Source organism: Balaenoptera musculus, chromosome 3, assembly GCF_009873245.2.
Source record: "Balaenoptera musculus isolate JJ_BM4_2016_0621 chromosome 3, mBalMus1.pri.v3, whole genome shotgun sequence".
Classification (NCBI taxonomy): Eukaryota; Metazoa; Chordata; class Mammalia; order Artiodactyla; family Balaenopteridae; genus Balaenoptera; species Balaenoptera musculus.
Window position 1 is genome coordinate 146124660 of NC_045787.1, and position 20583 is coordinate 146145242.

Sequence of the window (20583 nt, forward strand, 5' to 3'; positions counted from 1 at the left end):
CAGAATAAAAGAAAGTATCCAGAATGCAGTGGGAGAAACGAAAAGACTAAAAATATTGAAGAAAGGATGAAAGAATACAGTGAGAACATCTAACGTATGTGTTATTGGGGTGGAGTTCTACAAGGAAAAAGAAATATAAAGAGATAATGGCTGAAAATTTTCCAGTTCTGTTGAAAGATATCAATTTCAATATCTGTGAATTGAAAAAGCCAAAGTGGGATACAAAACAAAAATCCATATCTAGTTCATAATAGTGATTCTTAAGAAAACCACAATAAAGAAAAAAATTAAAAGAAATGAGAGAAAAGGGATAGTATCTTCAAAGGAGGGACAGAAGGACAGCTGACTTCTCAACAGCAACGATGGAAACAAGAAGACAGTGAAATGATATCTTTAATGTACTGAAAGAAAATAATTCTAATATAGTATTCTATACCCAGAGACATATCCTTTAAGAATGGATGTGAAATAAATATAATTTTTGACAAACAAAATGTCACCAGTAGACATTCACTAAGGGTATTCTTCAGAAGCAAATTATCTCAAACGTAAGGTTAGAAATGAAAGAAGACAAGCAACAAAAGAAAAAAATTAATGAATGAACTTCATAAAAATTAAAAACTTTTCTGCTTCAAAGAACATCATCAAAAAAGTTAAAATATGACCCATAGAATGGGGGAAAATATTTGCAAATAATGTATTTTATGAGGAATTTGTATATAGAATATACTTTTTAAAACTCTTACAACTCAATAATAAACAATTTAAAAATGGACAAAAGATCAGAATAAGATTTCTCTAAGGAAGATATACAAATGGCCAATAACACATGAAAAGATTCTCAACATCATTAGTCATCAGGGAAATACAAATCAAAACCACTTAGATACAACTTAATACCCACTAGAATGGCTAGAATAAGGTTAGATAATAACAAGTGTTGGTAAGGATGTGGGAAAAGTGGAACCATCATACACTGTTGGTGGGAATGTAAACTGGTACAGGCAATTTGGAATAAATTCTGGCAGTTCCCCAAATGATTAAACATATGACCCAACAATTCCACTCCTAGATGCATATCCAAGAAATGAAAACATATGTCCACACACACAAAAAACCTTGTATGTGAATGTTTACAGTAGCATTATTCATAATAGCAAAAAGATGGAAGCAACCCAAATATCTAGGAACTGATGAATGGATAAACAATATGTGGCATATCCATGAAATGGAATGGTATTTGGCTATAAAAAGGAATGGAGGGGACTTCAGTTTTCTGGTCCATTATGTAAGGAGCTCCACTCTAACAACAAGTTAAAAGTTGAACTTTTGAAAAATCAACTCTTTCAGATCTGTCATAGAAGTGATGTCGCAGAGCAAACCACTGCCCTCCAAACTGGAGAGACAGGCAAATACTGGGAATTACAGAAACCTCTGTGAATACCCAACTCCAGCCCTCTGTAGCCATCCTGTCTCACCTCAGAAGACATAAAAGGCAAAAGACATGAGGCAAAAACTGATAGAATTTCAAGGAGAAATAGATAAACCCACTATTATAATTGGAGACTTTAACACACCTGTATCCGATGAACAGATTCAGTAGGCAGAAGATCAGTAAGGACATATTTGAACTCAACAGCACCATCAATCAACTGGATATAATTGACATTTATAGACTCCTTCCTTTAACAACAGCAGATTACACATACTTTTCAAGCTCACATGGAACATTCACCAAATAGACCACATTCCAGACCATAACACACACGTTAACAGATTTAAAAGACTATAAATCATACAATGTCTGCTCTCAGACTACAATGGAATTAAACTAGAAATCAGTAACAGAAAGATAGTTGAAAAAAATCTCCAAATACTTGGGGATTAAACAGCATATTTATAAATAACACATGGATCAAAGAAGAAATCTCAAGAGAAATTTTTAAAAATGTGAACTAAATGAAAATTAAAATATAACTTAAAATTTGTGGGATGCAGTGAAAGCAATGTTTATAGGGAAATTTACAGCATTGAATGTATATGTTACAAAAGAAAAATAATTTTAAATCAATAATTTAAGCTTCCACATTAGGAAGCAAGAAAAAGAAGAGCAAATTAAATCCAAAGTAAGTGGAAGAAAAGAAATAATAAAATAATAGAGTAGAAATCAATGAAATTGAAAATAGGAAATCAATAGAGAAAATCAACAAAACCAAAAGCTGGTTCTTTAAAAAAATCAATAAAATTGATAATCCTCTAGCTGGGCTAACTAAGAAAAAAAAAGAAAAGAAGATATGAATTACTAATATTAGAAATGAAAAAAAAAACACTGATCCCATGGATATTTAAAAAAAGACAATAAAGGGATATTTTGAACAACTCTATGCCCATAAATGTGATAGCCTAGATGCGATGGACCAATTATTTGAAAGTACAGTCTGTTAAAACTCACACAAGAAGAAACAGACAATCTGAATAGACATATATCTATTTAAAAAATTGAATTAAGAATTAAACACCTTGGGCTTCCCTGGTGGTGCAGTGGTTGGGAGTCTGCCTGCCAGTGCAGGGGACACAGGTTCGAGCCCTGGTCTGGGAAGATCCCACATGCCGCGGAGCAGCTGAGCCCGTGAGCCACAACTACTGAGCCTGCACGTCTAGAGCCTGTGCTCCACAGCAAGAGAGGCCATGGCAATGAGAAGCCCACGCACCACGATGAAGAGTAGCCCCCGCTCATCTCAACTAGAGAAGGCCCGCACAGAGAAATGAAGACCCAACACAGCCAAAAATAAATAAATAAATAAATAAATTTGTAAAAAAAAAAAAGAATTAATCACCTTGCAAAACAGAAAGCACCATGCTCAGTGAGTTCACTGGCTAATTCTACTGAACATTTAAGGAAGAGAGTATATCAATTCTCTATAATCTTTTCCAGAAGATAGAAGTAGAACAAATACTTCCTAACTTATTCTATGTCACTCGTATTACTCTAATACCAAAAACAGACACGGACATTACAAGAAAAGAAAACTACAGAATGGTATCTCTCATGAACATAGATGTAAAAGTCCTCAACAAAATATTAGCAAATTGAATCCAATAATGCATAGAAAGAATTCTAAACTATAACCAAGTAGAGTTTATCCCAGTTATGCAAGGCTGGTTCAACATTCAGAAATCAATTAATGTAATCCATCACCTCAGCAAGCTAAAGAAGAAAATTCACATGATCATATCAATAGATGCAGAGAAAGCATTTGACAAAATCCAACATCGATTCATGATAAAAACTCTCAGTAAACTAAAATAGAGGGGAACTTCCTCAACCTGATAAGAACACTACAAAAAAGCCTATTGCTAACATCATACTTAATGGTGAGAAACTAGAAGCTTTCCTTCTAAGATCAAGTACAAGACAAGGATGTCCCTCTAATCATGCCTTTTCAACATCATACTGGAAGTCCAAGCTAATGCAGTAAGACAAGAAAAGGAAATAAAAAGTAAACAGATTGGGAAAGAAGAAATAAAACTCTTTGTTCACAGATGACATGATTGTCTACGTAGAAAATCTGTAAGAATTAACAGAAGAATTGTAACTGATAAGCAATTATAGCCATATTGCAGGATACAAGGTTAATATAAAAGGTAATTGCTTTCCTATGTGTCAGCAATGAACAAGTGGAATTTGAAATTAAAAATACAATATCAGGGGCTTCCCTGGTGGCGCAGTGGTTGGGAACCTGCCTGCCAATGCAGGGGACACGGGTTCGAGCCCTGGTCCGGGAAGATCCCACATGCCATGGAGCAACTAGGCCCGTGTGCCACAACTACTGAGCCTGCGCTCTAGAGCCTGCGAGCCACAACTACTGAGCCCATGTGCTGCAACTACTGAAGCCCGCACGGCCTAGAGCCCGTGCTCCACAACAAGAGAAGTCACTGCAATGAGAAGCCTGCGCACCGCAACGAAGAGTAGCCCCCGCTCACCACAACTAGAGAAAGTCCACGCGCAGCAACGAAGACCCAATGCAACCAAATATAATAAATAAATTAATTAATTTTTAAAAAACCTTTAAAAAAATACAATATCATTTACATCAGCTCTCAAAAAAAGAGAAATACTTAGGTATAAATCTTACAAAATATGTATAAGATCTATATGAGGAAAACTACAAAACTCAGATGAAAGATATCAAAGAACTAAATAAATGCAAAGATAGCCCGTGTTGATGGTTAAGTAGACTCAATATTGTCAAGATATAATTACTTCCCAATTTGATCTATAGATTCAATGCAATCCCATACAAAATCCCATTAAGTTATTTGGTGGATATTGACAAACTGATTCTAAAATTTAAATGAAGAGGCAAAGACCCAAAATAGCCAACTCAATATTGAAGGAGAAGAACAAAGTTGGAGGACGGATACTACCTGATTTCAAAACTTACTCTAAAGCTGCAGTAATCGACACAGTGTTGGCAAAAGAATAGTCACACAGATCAATGGAACAGAAGAGACAGCCCAGAAATAGACCCCTCAAAATACAGTTAACTAACTGATCTTCGGCAAAGGAGCAAAGGCAAAACAATGAAGCAAAGATAGTGTTCTCAACAAATGGTGCTGAAACAACTAGACATCCACATGCAAAAAATGAATTTAGACACATATGGAATGATGTTCAACATCATATGTTATTAGGGAATTGTAAACTGAAACAACAAAATACCATTACATGTCCATTAGAATGGCCAAAATCCAAAACAATGCCACACCAAATGCCAAGGATGTGGAGCAACAGGAACTCTCTTTCATTGCTGGTGGGAAGGTAAAATGGTACAGCCACTCTGGAAGACAGTTTGGCAGTTTCTTACAAAGCTAAACATACTCTTGCCATACCGTCCAGCAATCGTGATCCTTGGTATTTACACAAATGAATTGAAAACTTATGTTCACACAGAAACCTGCACGCAGATGCAGCCTTATTTATAATCGCCCAAACTTGGAAGCAACCAAGATGTCCTTCAGCAGGTAAATGGATAAATAAATTGTGGTACTTCCAGACAATTAAATATTATTTAGAACTAAAAAGAAATTAGCTATCAAGCCTTGAAAAAAACATGGAGTAAACATAAATGCATATTGCTAAGTGAAAGAATCCAATCAGAAAAAGCTACATACTGTAAGATTCCAACTATATGACATTCTAGAAAAGGCAAAACTATAGAGACTTATAAAAAGATTAGTGGTTGCAGGGGTGGGGGGTAGTGGAGACAGAGGGATGGATATACAGAGCACGGAGGATTTTTAGGGCAGTGAAACTACTCTGTATGATATTACAGTGTCATTATACATTTGTCCAAACCCATAGAATGTACAACACCAAGAGTGAGCCCGAATGTAAACTATAGACTTTGGGTGATAATAATGTGTTAATGTAGGTTCACTGATAGTAACGCATATACCCACTCTGGTGTGGAATGTTGATAGTAGAAGAGGTTGTGTATGTATGGGGACAGGATGTGTATGGGAGTCGTTTGTACTAACTGCTCGATTTTGCTGTGAATCTAAAACTGCTCTAAAAAATAAAGTTTATCAATTAAAAAAAGAATGAAGTGCTGATACGTGTTACAACATAGATAAACCTTGAAATCATATGCTAAGTGAAAGAAGTCAGTCACAAAAGTCCACATATTACAGGATTCCATTAATATGACAGTCCAGAGTAGAGAAATCTATAGAGACAGCAAGTATATTAGTGGTTGCTTAGGGCTGGAGGCGGTGGTGATGAGCATACAGAAGGGTAATAGCTGAAGTGTTTGGGGTTCCCTTCTAAGATGATAAAAGTATTCTAAAATTGGCTGTGGTCACGGTTGCACCCTGAAATCCATAGAATCATGCATTTTAAGTGAGTGAGCTGTATGGTATATAAATTATCACCCAATTAACTTGTGTTTAAAAAAACCCCTCAGCACTGACAAAATAAAAAAGAAATGAAAGAAGAAAAGAACAGCAAAGAAAGTGGTAAATGAGTGTAAATCTAAATTAAAACAATACTAATAATGTCTCCTGGAGCCTTAAAAATATATGTAGAATTAAAATGCACAGAAACTACGATGTAAAAGTCAGGATGGGGATAAATGGAGTTAAAGTGTTCTAAAGTCTTTTCTCTTTATGAGGAAGATAAAGGTACTAATCAATTATACCTCAATTAAGTCAAGGATGCATGTTAAGCACGAGAAAGGTACGTGACTTCCAAACTGGAAGAGGTAAAAAATGATTCAAAGAAAGTTAATACATAAGAGAAAAACAGCACAGGTAAATAAGTAATTCTAAGTAATTATATTAAATGCAAATGGACTAAATAATTCTATTAAAAGATTAAAACTGTCAGACTGAGGACAAAATACAAAATTGAAATATATGCTATTTATAAGGGTCACATCTTAAACATAAGAATACAGAATGGTAGAAAATAAAAATATGGAAAAAGAAATACTCTTCTTTTGACCAAGAAAACTGACATAGCAATATTAAATTCCTATAAAATAGACTTTAAGGATGCAGAAGTGTTCACAGAATCATTTGTAACACCCTAAACTGAAACTACCCAAACATCCATGGAGAGTAGAATGGATAAATTATGGTATATTCGTGCATGCAAATGAATGAGCTATAAATACCCACAGCACTTGGATGGCTCTTAAAAACATAATGTTGAGCAAAGGCAGTAAGACACAAAAGAATTCATGCAGTATGATTCCACTTACAAAAGTATTCAAAAACAGACAAAACTAAACAATTTTATGTAGGGAGGTACCTAAGTGTCTACACTGAAAAAAGCCAAGGAAGTGACTATCCTTCCATTGGGAGACCCCATTCAGCCTGTCTACGTTGAGAGGGATCTTCCCCCAGAAATACAAGGAGGTGTTTGGCAGGTTCTATACCTGGAAGGGTCAAGGCTCTGCCCATGGTAATGAGGGACCAGGGCAAGGAGGGGAAGTTACGAGGCCAGGGCGCGCATGCACTACCACCCACAATTTGAGGCTTCCTTGACCACTCCTTAACAAGTGCAGGCAAGGTCCCGAGGGACAGGGTGATGAGGCCAGAGCAAGGCGGGAGAGATCAGATCCCTCCTCACCTCCCTGGTCTGTCCTGTCTGGCCCCAGTGTGCCAGTGCTGGGGACCTTCTTGGGCTGCCCTTTGGGCCGGTTGGCCATATTCAGTATCACGTGACCCTTACTCCCAGGTGGCTGACCCACTGCAAGCTTGGGGTCATGGAATCCACAGGCCATGGAACTGAAGGTGTTCAGGGTAGTTTTCCCTGAAGTGCATTGAACAAAGGGGCCCCCACTAACACCTGTATCGCAGGAGTAATTAAGATGAAATGATCTCAGGCTATTCCTAGAATGAGGTCAGCTTGGAGAGGGGTTTTGGTAGAAACTGGATTTTCCAACAGTGGCTTCTGCTCAGGTCCCCATAGCTGGCCTTATCCACCCCTCGCCTGCATCTGGTTTGGCCACATTTGCAGTTGGTTAGGGAATTTGTACAAGTGAGTGCTTCTACTCGGACCATCTGCAGGCCACTCCCTGACCACTTCAAGCGGTAAGAGTGGAAACTGGCTGGGGATGTTTAACTTGACCTAGTGATTCTTGTGGGGTGAAGGTGATGCATGGCTTCCCTCCCTCCCTCTCTTCTTTATTTTGTCTATTCTTGGTCCACACTACAATTCTCAGGTGCAAACAACAGGAATAAATCTTGGCCTACTTACAGAAAAGGGGTATGTTGTAAGGATACTGGGTAGATAGCTCGCAGAATGGATTGAAGGGGATGCGGACGGGTCAAGAGCACAGACAGGTCATCGCGAGGGCACAGGCTGATTAGAACGTGGCTGCTGCCCTGGCTGCCACTGGCCGCTGGACCCCTGGACTCTCAACTCCAGCCACAGCCACCCAGCACTCAAGATCCCAGATGACACCAACCTCGTGATGAAATGGAATCAGAAGGACTTCTTCTTCTCTCTGTCCCTCATCCAGACCTGCGTCCTGGACGGGGTCATCTGACAGGCAGGCAGAACTGCAGGGATTGGGAGAACACGTGTCTGGGTCTTTGGCTTCTGTAGAGAGAGGTGCGGCTCATCAGGACTCACACAGTGGCCATTTCTCCAAACCCAGGAAGGGGGCTCAGATGCTGGGCAGCCCCCAAAGTGATGAGCAATACTGACTGTGGCCTCCAGGGCTGGACACCAAGGGCGAGAGGAGAATCCAGCCCATCCCCTGCCATTGGGTGTGACACAGATGCACAAACAATTGCAACATAGGGACCCAAGGGGTACAGTGTTAGCACCACGGGGGGGACAATGAATCCGGCCTCAGTTTCCCCATCTGTAAAACGAGAGTAGTAATGATAGTGCTTGTCTCATGTGGCTGTTTGAGATATAAAAATAGCCTCTGTGAAGCACCCTCTACTGTACTGGCACATGTGGGGCCCTGGACTAGTGGCAGGTGTTCTCATTAAAGAGGCAGTTCAGCAGAGTGGCCAGGAATGTAGTCACTCCTGCTTTGGGGTTCCAGTAGCCCCACCCATACCTTTCCAGAGGCAGAATGGTGGGGTGGGGTCAGCCCACAGGCTCTGGAGCCAGGCTGACTGAGCCTAAAACCCATTTCTGACATGTAGTAGTTAGGGGACCTTGGGTGACTTACTTTATTGTTCTGTGCCTCTCTTTCCTTATCTGTAACTTGGGAATGGTCACTATCCCCTGCCTCACAGGGATGATGCAAGGATGGAGCAGATAACATGCAAAGGTCTCTGAGCAGTGCCTGGCACTTACTTACGATCTCAATAAGTGTTAATAATTTTTATTGGTCAGAGTCCATCCTGGGCGCAAAGCCCTGACAAACTCCAGACCGCCCTGTTTTGGAGGGAGATACCATTTGCATGTGACAACAAAGGAATTGTGCCGCACAGCGTTAGTAAAGGCCTGAGGGAGCTAGCTGTTCAGCCCCCAACTTCACAGGCTCAGAACCTCATATGCACAGCCTGCGTGAGTTTGGAGCTCTCTCGATGTTGTCAGCTCCTAGCCGAGTTCTTGCTGATCCCCACGTCCCTGTTTCTGCACTGAGCCTGCCATCTTTGTTTGGCTTCATCACAATTTTTCGCAATACGTCCAGTCTCACTCAGGATTTTGAACTTCACAGAAGACTTGAGGGGGAATAGGCTGGAGTCTGGGCAGTGTCTCCCGATCTCCCATTCCAAATCTTCTCTAGGGAGCAGCCCTATCATCCAGCCTGTCTTCCCCTTCCTCTAGGACAGTGGTTCTCAGCCAGGGGACATTTAGCAATGTCTGCAGACATTTTTGGTTGTCACAACTTGGGGGGATGGAGGAGTGTTACTGGCATCTAGCGGGTAGAAGTCAGGGATGCTGCTAAATATCCTACGATGCACAAGACGGTCCTGTGCAACCAAGAACTCTCCAGCCAGGCTTCCCTGGTGGCGCAGTTGTTAAGAATCCACCTGCCGGGCTTCCCTGGTGGCGCTAGTGGTTGAGAATCTGCCTGCCAATGCAGGGGACACGGGTTCGAGCCCTGGTCTGGGAAGATCCCACATGCCGCGGAGCAACTAGGCCCGTGAGCCACAACTACTGAGCCTGCGCGTCTGGAGCCTGTGCTCTGCAACAAGAGAGGCCGCGATAGTGAGAGGCCCGCGCACCGCGATGAAGAGTGGCCCCCGTTTGCCACAACTGGAGAAAGCCCTCACACAGGAACTAAGACCCAAGACAGCCATAAATAAATAAATAAATAAATAAAATAAAAAACAAAACAAAAACAAAACTGTACATTACTATGTGATTTCTTATCTCCAGATAAATGTTAAGATAATGTGGAATAGTAAAAACAATAATGGACTGAAAGCCAAGAAGCTTGAATTATCACCACAATTCTGTCACCTCATAGGAATGTGGCCCTTTCTATTAAAAAAAAAAAATAAAAATAAAAAATAAAAGAATCCACCTGCCAATGCAGGGGACATGGGTTCGAGCCCTGGTCCGGGAAGATCCCACATGCTGCAGAGCAACTAAGCCCATGCACCACAACTACTGAGCCTGTGCTCTAGAGCTTGTGAGCCACAACTACTGAGCCTGCGCTCTAGAGCCCGTGCACTGCAATGAGAAGCCGGCACACCGCAACGAAGAGTAGCCCCCGCTCTCCGCAACTAGAGGAAGCCTGCGCACAGCAACGAAGACCCAATGCAGCCAAAAAAAGAACCTCTCCAGCCCAATTAAAAATTTTCCAGTGCTGAGGTTCAGAAATCCCATTCTAGGAATTTTGCTGAATTAAAAGGTCTATTTCTTGCTATAATACAATTCTTGCATAAGGAAGAAAGCAAAAATCCCCCCAAATCTCCCTAATCAGAAATGACCACTGTCTACATTTTGGTGATCTTGGCTCCAATTTCTCTCTCTGTGTGTGTACATGTAAATTTATAGATGTGTATAATGTGACAGAAATATGTTCATGCTATACGTGCTGTTCTGCAACCCGTTTTTTTTTTCACTCAGCAATATACCACGGGCATCTTTCCACTGTCAACAAATGGAGATTTGCAACATCCTTTTTAGAAGTCTGCATGGCATTCCATAGTAGGGATGTAACACTTTATTTAGACAATCCCTTACTGATGGATATTTAGATAATTTCCAGTATTCTGCTGTTATAAACACTACTGTGATGAATATCATTGTATATACATCTTAGTGTGCTTGTCTGAGTAAATCCTTAAGATAAATGCTAAGAGTAGAACTGCTGGCCAAAGAATAACATGCCATTTTAGGACTTTCGATACTCAGTGATGAATTGCACTTGAAAAGTACATTAATTTACACAATTTCCAACAGGGCACAGGGGTGCCAATCTCTCTGCCCCTTTGCCCACACTGGATATTATCAATTGTATTAATCTGCAAAAGGGATTTTTTTAAAGCACTAACAGAGAATAACCAGAAATGCTCAAAGCTAAGTGTGTAAGTTTCTCCTTGGCAGCTGAATCCTGGGATTTGATGTAACCCTTCTGGATCCTGATTTTCTGTCCCCTCTCCTGGATCCTCCCTCTCTTTGTGGAGTCCTCAGCCAGGCCAGGGCGGGTGAGGGAAACTTGGTGAACAGACTGTGGCCCCCCATTTGGGGCTGCTGCTCCCCCACCAGTGGTTCTCTCTGTTTGGCTGGGAGTGCTCCTTGGCCTCCCTTTCTCTATGGCCACACTGCTCCCTGATTTTTAAGGACTCAGGAGTGTATGTCTATCAGGGAAGTCTCTATGGCCTTGACCTGAACCTATCTGCTCTTTATGCTCTAATTGGGGCTGGTTTTTACTCCCAGTGAGGACTAACATAATAGTTCATATGGACAGAGTGGCTTTGAGTTAGAGTGTGTGGGTTTTCTTTTGTTTGGGGTTTATATTATTCCTTCCAACAACACCATGAAACAGTTATTATTATCCTCAGCCTTATTTTTCTCAATGCAGCAACAGAGGCTCAGAGAGAGAAAATGATTGGCTTAGGTTCCAATGCAGGTGAGTGACAAGGCTGGGATTTGAACCCAGGCCTTCTGTTTTAAAATGATTTTTACAATCAGGTATGGTAAGACATTCTGACACAGAAATGACTGTCATAGAGGAAGAAGTTTTTATACTCACAGATCCCTAGAAACAGGAGCCACTGCATGTACACAGGGCTGCATGGGGAAGCACCAGGGTTGGTCAGGAGACAGGAGTGAGGGGAGAGCACGGGCAAATGCTTTTATTGCCAGAGGTGCCTCATCAGCCAATTCACAGAATGAAAGGCTTTAGCATGTATCTACCGTATATTAGAATGGTGTGGGGTTTTATGTTTCTGAAATCAGGTGGCATCCTGCAATTGAAGTGCTTACTTCATGTGTTACTAGGCAGTAGGGTGTGTAGTTAAAAGTGAGAAATCTATCATTGGATGACTTTAGTTCATTCAAATCCTAGCTGTATGATCAAATTACTTAACCATACTGCACCTCTATTTCCTGTGTGCAAAATGGTGCTAGTCACAATAGCTGTCTCATCTAGTTGTGAGGAGTAAATAAGAAGACGGATATGATTGAGCACATTATCAGACACACAGAAATATCCCCATAACAATTAGCTATTGTTTTTACATGTTTGTAAATCCCCAAAGCTGAAATCAAATGAATGGTTGTAGAGTCAGGGGTCTTGACTGGAAGTTACAGAAATTGACTTTTAAAGAGAAAGGGGACTTTTAGGGGGAATATTAGGGCTCACAGAAATGATGGGACACTGGATACCCAGGTTCGATAAATGGGTAGAACACAAGATAGATCTGGGGGACCAAGAATCAGGAAGCACAATAACCACAGGAAAAAGAAACCACTCTAGTTATTTCAAGCAGTAGGTATTTAATACAGGGAATTGGTTACAAAAATGTTGGAAGAGCTGAAGAGTGAAAGAGAGAAGGAACAAAAGGGGAAATAAGGCTATTATCTGCAGGATACGAAGCTGCTCCCACTCCGTGGGCCCAAATCTAGGATCCACATGACCCACTAAGCTGCTGGAGGTGCTGCTGGTCCTGCTGTTAGAACCTTAGAGCAGGAATCCCAGGGCCATACTCCTGCAGGTGCTGCTGAAACCACCACCAATGCTGCTGGAAGTCATGCACAGTTGCCTGCTGCTGCTGTTACTGCTGCTAAAAAACATTGCCGGAAGCCTAAAAGAGATGGCTTCTCCCATGTTCCACCTTCCAGTCTCCTGTGAGTGCTTCCCATTGGCAGATCCTAAAAGGAAGCCATCTCAAGGGAGACTGGGAGATGTAGTTTCAAGATTTCCAATCCTGAATTTACAGAGCAGACAAGACTCTGCTGGGTGAGTGTAGAGGTAACAGGCGAGGAACACTATTTGCTTTTGTCCACACTATTTGCTTTTGTCCACGTGAGAAATAGTGCAGCCCAGACATGCCTGCCTGACCATGGCTGTCCTTTGGTACTACTTGGCACTTGAGATGCCAAGCCCCATGTGGGACCATCTGATGTACCCTGGTCAACAGGTAGTGGTGAGAGGGAGATGAGAGCCCCTTTTAGCTTCTGGGAGCAATGGGGGCCCCCAATCTTCCAGGAGTACATGTGGTGGGAGGTTTCCTAAATTGAGGTGGTGGTCAGGTGCTGGGAAGCCTCAAAAAAGACAAATGTTCAACTCAATGAAGCATTTCAAAATTGACAGAGACTTAAAGAAAATACTTAGGATGGTGCTGCAAGGTAGAAGGTAGAAGACACTGAGTGAATGTCAAGGAACAGGAACTGCCTAGTGGTGAGGAGAACTGCCAATTCCCGAGTCCTTCAGATCTACCTCTGGCTTCACTGCATGTGCAGGCTGCTGAGCGAGAGGCAAAAGGAGCTCCAACTTGCTGACGCGTGCTGGGCACGCAGGCTCTGGGCTGGATCCTCTCAGCAGCAGGAGTCCATGCTGAGCCCTTTGCTGGCACCATTCTCACACTTGACACAGGCCTGTCAGGTCCCTCATAACAACGTTTCAAGCATACCCTATTATTATCGTCCTTGTTTTACAGATGAGAAAACTGAGGCACAGAGTGGATAAAAACAAGTGGTCTAAAATTACGGCTAATAAGAGGAGAAGCCAGAAATCAACTGCAGATGTAGGATTCCAGAGCCTGTTTATTCGTTTGAAAGATGGGTCAGCTAAGCCCTGGGAGGAATGTTAAGTGACTCTCTCAGGGTTCTTGAACCTCTGGGCAGTGAGACATGGACATCTTTGGGGAGGGGAATATTCAGTCAACTGTACCCTCAGAAATGAAGTTTGAGCCATTTACTAGTTCAAGTTATAGGAAATTAAACTGGAAATTTCAGAGAAATCTCCATTACACAATAAATTTCAGAATTCAAAGTACACAATGAGATGGATCACTCTGGGCACATGTAAAATGGTTTACTCAACTTCTGGTTACCTGACTTTTAAGCCCTTCACTGTCACTGAGGATTCAAAAGGGTAGGGAATGAAGTCTAGGAGAGGAGTTGGTGCTGGGAGCCCCACCATACCTCTAAGGAGAGCTTCTCCTTACTTCAAGTCAAGAGAGAGGAAATTCAATAGACCACTCAGAGGACTTGATCTCTGTCCCCTGGAAAATCCACAAGGTAAGAATATCTCGCTGACTGCTCCAACAGCAGATGTGGAAAAGAGGTGGATGCTGTAGTGGGACTGACCAACTCCCCAGGTTTCTCCGGGAAGACATTTATACATGTTTCCCATGGATGTTTGGAGCCACTTAGGGGATAGGGCTGAAATGAGTCCATCCTAGGTCTGTCCAAAAGGACCACCTGGAAGGTGATGGGCCCTCAGCAGCTGGCAGCTGGAGGGGAAGCTGATTCCGAAAGTCTGTGGATGGAGGAAGCAATGAGCCTCGAAAGAGGATGTCACTCACATTGAGGGACTAGTATTGGGGAGTATCTGAAGAACTCACAAAAGTACCCCGTAAGTGTCATCTTTAGACATGTGACTAGATGGTGGCTTAAGGCAGTACCCACCAAGTGAGATCTTTCCTGCTCCCTCTTACTCTCCTCTGTTCTCCCTGACATGCCTATCCAATCCCAGGAGAGTCAGTAAGAGCAGCTGGCAAGTGAGAAAGGGGGTGAGCTTTCCTGCAGCAAGTACTGGCTTTTAGCCAAGCATCCCATAAACATTTCTAGGGCAGCGAGTTGAAACCAGGCTCTGGTTGGGTATTTGGGGTAGGGTTATGAGAAAGTGAAATGAAGGCGAGTCCAGGAGAGCTCTTGCCATCTAGAAGCTCACAATCTAGTGTAAGAGGCTGGCATATGAAAGATAATTACAAAATGGTGGGATGCATATAATAATAAAGACTACTATTCACTAAGCACCTATGTGCTTAGGGCTTTGCCTGAATGACCTCACTTAATTTCCATAAAACCCTGTGATATGGGTATTGTTAGGCCCATTTTACAAATGAAGAAATTGGAACTCAGAGAGTAAGGTGGGTTTGAACTTGGTCCTTTCTGACTCCAAGCCCATGTTCTTCACCACTCTGCTACTTAATGGTACAAGGAGAAGGCAGTCACTGGGGATGGGATGTGGAAAATGGGGTTTGAGAGGATGCGCTGATAAAAGAAAGACGTGTAGGGCTTCCCTGGTGGCGCAGTGGTTGAGAATCTGCCTGCCAATGCAGGGCACACGGGTTCGAGCCCTGGTCTGGGAGGATCCCACATGCCGCGGAGCAACTGGGCCCGTGAGCCACGATTACTGAGCCTGCGTGTCTGGAGCCTGTGCTCGGCAACAAGAGAGGCCGCGATAGTGAGAGGCCCGCACACCGCGATGAAGAGTGGCCCCCGCTTGCCACAACTAGAGAAAGCCCTCGCACAGAAACGAAGACCCAACACAGCCATAGATAAATAAATAAATTAATTAAAAAAAAAAATAAAAAAAAAATAAAAAATAAAAAAAAAAAAAAAAAAAGACGTGTATTCCAGAAAAATGAATCAGTGTTGCCAAAGGCTGTATATTTGTGTGGGTGCAAGACATTGTTTATATGGCTACCAATTAGCATTTATTGAGAACCTACCACGTTCCAGGCATTTTACATGTATTTAATCCTTACAGATTTCTAGATATTCTTATCTGCAGTTTTATAAAGGGGGGCCTGAGGCTCAAGGAGGGGTGAGCCAGAGACCCACAGACAGTAAAGGAGAGAAGGTAGAACTAGAACCCACATCTGTCTCATCCTCAAAGTGTGTTCCTTCCACTACACCAGTCCTATACCTGGAAATTAACAGCAATGAGATCTGATCCCTGCTCCTGACCTGTCTGTCAATATAGTGACGCTCCCCGGCTACCGTGATTGGCTCAGAGGTGGGCACGTGGCCCAAGCTAGTTCAATCAGAGTGAGTTCTGGTGCTTGAAGACTAGCTTCTGGAAAGAGGCTTCATTCTCGACTACCTTGAAGGCAGGGGCAGGCTGGAGTGTGGGAGTAGAAGCTTCGGTTGAGAAGGAGATGAGGTGGCAGCAGTCTTGAAATGCAGGAGCAAGGGCTGCAGATGTGGTGGGTAGGAGAACCAGTGTGCCCAACACACGTGAAGGGTTGTGAGAAATAAAATACTGCCTGCCATATCAGTAAACCAAGGATGTCACAGACATCAGCAATTGCAGCCACCCCCAAAGGCAAGCCCTGAGGGAACTCAGGATGGAAACAAGGAATGCCTACAATCTAGCAATCGTCAGACTGCAGCTACCCCCAAAGGTGCAGCTTGAGGAAACTCAGGGTGAGAAAACTCAGGATACTGGCCCAGATAGCTGAGGTGCATATCAAAGGAAGGATTTCAGGGAGCCCAGGCTCTTGCATCTTCCCATACACAGAAAAGCGCTAAATTCCTTAACTTGAGATATCTGTTTTTCTTTAATTAACAATAATCTTTTGACTTCCTGACTACCTGCCCTTTGTTGCAAGAACTTCTATATATCCTGGCTCCCCCGCCTTGCCTCTTCAGAGCTGTTTTCTCAGAGCTGAGATGCTATTTCCCCGGCTCGAAGGCCTAAGAATGTCTGCTGAATAAAACATAACTTTCAACTTTTAGGTTGTGCATTGTTTTCAGTCCACAGTTGGGAGGGGGGCGGAATCCCCGGCCCTAACTTGGCTTCTGGCAGCCAGCAGTGCCCCTGATTGAACCCAGCAGGCAGAGCTCATTTGTGGGGGAGCCGGGCTATAAATGAAACTGGAGAGAATCAGGCACTACTTGTACTTTCACTAATAACCGCCCACAAGACTTGTGGAAACAGTGTGTCCAAGGTGGGTCATCAGGCAACTGTATTTCATCTCACAGTAATAAATAGGAGACTGAGATGCAGTTAAAAAAAAAAAAAGAAACACCAGTTTGGACCTCTCTGGGGGATGGCACAGTGCCTGTCACTCTGAATAATGATATGTTCTTTCAGTACCTCCAGCATGCTGGGCTCGCTCCAGCCTCTGGCTTTGGCACACCCAATTCCCTTTGCCTGACACGCTCTGCCTCCATCTCTTCCACCTGGCCACCTCATTGTCCAGGTAGCAGCATAAGCGCCACTTTTCTCAGAGGACTGCCTGTGAAACAGGAGGGAAAGGGGCAGGGCACAATCTTTAAAAGAATGACATAGCCGTTGAGGATATGACATAAACTGGTCAGAACCAACTTGGCCCAAGATGGTGGAAGATTCGACTTCCAGTGGACCTTGAGCCTCATTATACACTCATTGTAATACATTAGCATATGCAAAACGACACACCCACAGGCGCCATGACAGTTCTGAGGCTGACCATCAAAGGCCAAAAAGTGGGTGGTGGCCCAGTTCCTGGAAAATGCCACCCCTTCTCCAAAATAGTTGGAATAATCCTTCCACTCCTTAGCCTATGAAATTACCCAGCCCATAAAAACTAACCACCCCATATTTTGGGGCCTCTGGCCTTCTGAGTTGGCCCACACTCTGTGCAGTGTGTTTCTCCCAAAGCCAGTCTTGCCTTCTGAGATGGACCGCATTCTGTCCGTGGAATGTGTATCTCTCTAAATAAATCCACTTCTTACCTACCACTTTGTCTCTCATTGAATTCCTTCTGCACTGAGATATAAAGAACCTGAGCTTCATTAAGTCCTGAGACCATGTGGGTGATCTCAATTAAAAGACCACGGGGGGTGGGGGTGGGGGTGGGAGTGGGGGTGAGGGGGCTTCCCTGGTGGCGCAGTGGTTGAGAATCTGCCTGCCAATGCAGGGGACACGGGTTCGAGCCCTGGTCTGCGAAGATCCCACATGCCGCGGAGCAACTGGGCCCGTGAGCCACAACTACTGAGCCTGCGCGTCTGGAGCCTGTGCCCCGCAACAAGAGAGGCCACGATAGTGAAAGGCCCGCGCAACGCGATGAAGAGTGGCCCCCGCTCGGCGCAACTAGAGGAAGCCCTCGCACAGAAACGAAGACCCAACACAGCCAAAAAAATAAATAAATAATAATTAAAGGTGCTAATAATTAAAAAAAAAACAAAAAAACCATGGGTTCGGGACTTCCCTGGTGGTCCAGTGGTAAAGAATCCGCCTTCCAACGCAGGGGACGCGGGTTCCATCTCTGGTCAGGGAAATAAGATCCCACGTGCCACGTGCCACAAACTACAGAGCCCATGTGCCCTGGAGCCTGCACGCCACAACTAGACAGAGAAAAATCCGGACGCCACGAGAGAGAAGCCCTCACACCACAGCCAAGAGCCGGTGCACCGCAATAAAAGACCCTGCGTGCCGCAACTGAGACCCGACACAGCCAAAAATAAATAAAATAAATAATAAATCTTAAAAAAAAAAACCCACCATGAGTTCAAGTCCCAATCTGAGTTATGCGGTTTCACCTGGACCTCCCCCCTCCTTCCCCTGAGGCAGGCGGCGTTTGGAGGTCAGCCTACCTTGTATCCAGAAGAAAGCGCAGACCACTGGGAAAGCCGCTTGGCTGCAGAAACCAGGCTGCCTAACCTGGCCGAACAATTCTGGAGCCGGGTCGAGTTTCACTTGCTCACAGGGTGCCTCGTGCAGAGGCCTCGCACGGCCCTTCAGCCCAGAGTCCCTAGTGTTAAATGGCTGCACCGACACCTCAGCTCGGCGGGCCGCGGGCCGTGTGCAGAAGCGCTGCACACGGCACTGCAATTCAAGATGGCGGCAGCGGGCGGGGTACGGCGATGCTGCGCACGGCGCGGTGGTCTGGAGCTGCGAGCTGCAAAGCCGCCCAAACCCAGGAGAGCTCCGCTGCCTTCCCCACTGACAAGAACCACATAAGGCAGCCCTATAAAGCAGCCCTGCTGGTTTTGGGGAGAGCACGTACTCTAAAGCACAAACTCGTGCCTCTCCGTGCTTTGATCAAAGAATAAACCTTTCCTTTCCTTCTGAAAAAGATTAAAAAAACCCAAAAAAACCACTTTCCCTCGAGGTCTCTCCTCTCTCCCTGGTGCTTACCATAGTGCCTGACCCGCACTCCTCCTCCGAGTGCACCTGGAGGGCTGGGATTGTGTCTGATTCATCCCTGGACCAGCTCCAGCCAGGGCCAGCTTCATGAACTTGTGACCATAACAATCACACAGGGCACCCTGCACAGAAGGTCTCTGCATGCGGGGTTTAATGCTCCATGGTCACCATCTTGAAATTTTTAATGATTGTATCATTGAATTTGTGTTTTATAAGTGAAGTGTGATGGAACGACAGAGCATGCACTAGGGACTTGGAGCCTAAGCTCATGTGCAGTCCCACCTTCCATCACTTCCCCAGGATGGGTCCTCAGACACTGACTCCTTCTCTCCTGATGCCCAGGACACTCCAGGATACTGCCTGGCCTCCCCCTCCCACCGCTGCCCTAGCAGGGGGCCCGAGCCAGGCACTTGGAGGGTTGGGGCCAGGCATGCACACTTGGTGGCATCTTGCAGCAGTCATGGTTCCCACCTTGGGTTAAACACAACAGCGGTCTGGTGGGTGGCCAGCCAGAGGCCGTGTGGCAAGGAGGTCAAGCCTGATCCAGGTTCCCAGTATGTGTTAGCATGGAGGTTTAAATATTCTGGAGGATCTCCAGTCTGTGGTGGGTTGGGCCTGATGCCTGGATCCACTGCTCCAGAGCCTGCCCTAGCCAGGGCACGTGGTGTAGGGCCTGTGACTAGCAGGAGGGGAAACCTAGCATTCATCAGACCCAAATAAGAACGCCCGTGCCATGTTGCAGGGGTGATCCCTGAGCACCTGTGAGCTTCTGTGCTCTCCCCACTAGTGTCGCTGAATCCGGGAGTGCTCCTGCAGCTGGCTCTGTGCCTGGTGGGAGGGGAGGGAGGGGGTGTCTCAGAATCCTCTTCCTCCTTTCAACCTTCATGTGTCTGGCGTGTTTATCTCTGTGGCTAGCTTCAAGCATCCTCCTGGGGTGAACTACGTAATACAAACCGTGTAATTTCAGTGATTTTGTTTACGAATTAAATGCCCTGGTATTTACGTTTAAAACTGGAATCACACAATATAAAGACAGACAATAAATTCATGTTAATAATTTAAAATTTGTATTTTTATTTACTTAGAACGACACCAAATAACAAATGAAAAGCCTTGTAAGTCAAGAGAGAGACCATGGAAGAGAGAAGAAAGTTTCTATGTACCTTTCTTTAACAGCACTTTTTCCTACTCTTTGACCAAGGACCTCTGAATTTTCATTTTGCACTGGCCCGGCCCCAGCTCATGTTTGTTGAGTGAAAGACTAACCAAATAAATATTTTAATTAAAAAGTGGAACACATTCATTATTTTCTATTTCCTGACAATGCTGTATGTACTCAGGATTGCTGGCCTGAAATACAAGAATATCTGAACCATACACTTACTCTTGAATCATATATAACTATTGTGGATTTATTTGACATCTGTCTTCAAAGTCATCACATTTTGTCAGCATTGATGTTCTAGTCTCACTTCAGATCCAGTGCTGGTTCTGCTGGAGTAGCTTATATCAGACTAATCCTTCCACAGGCAGCAATTATAAACTCTGGACAACATTTTAAAACAAC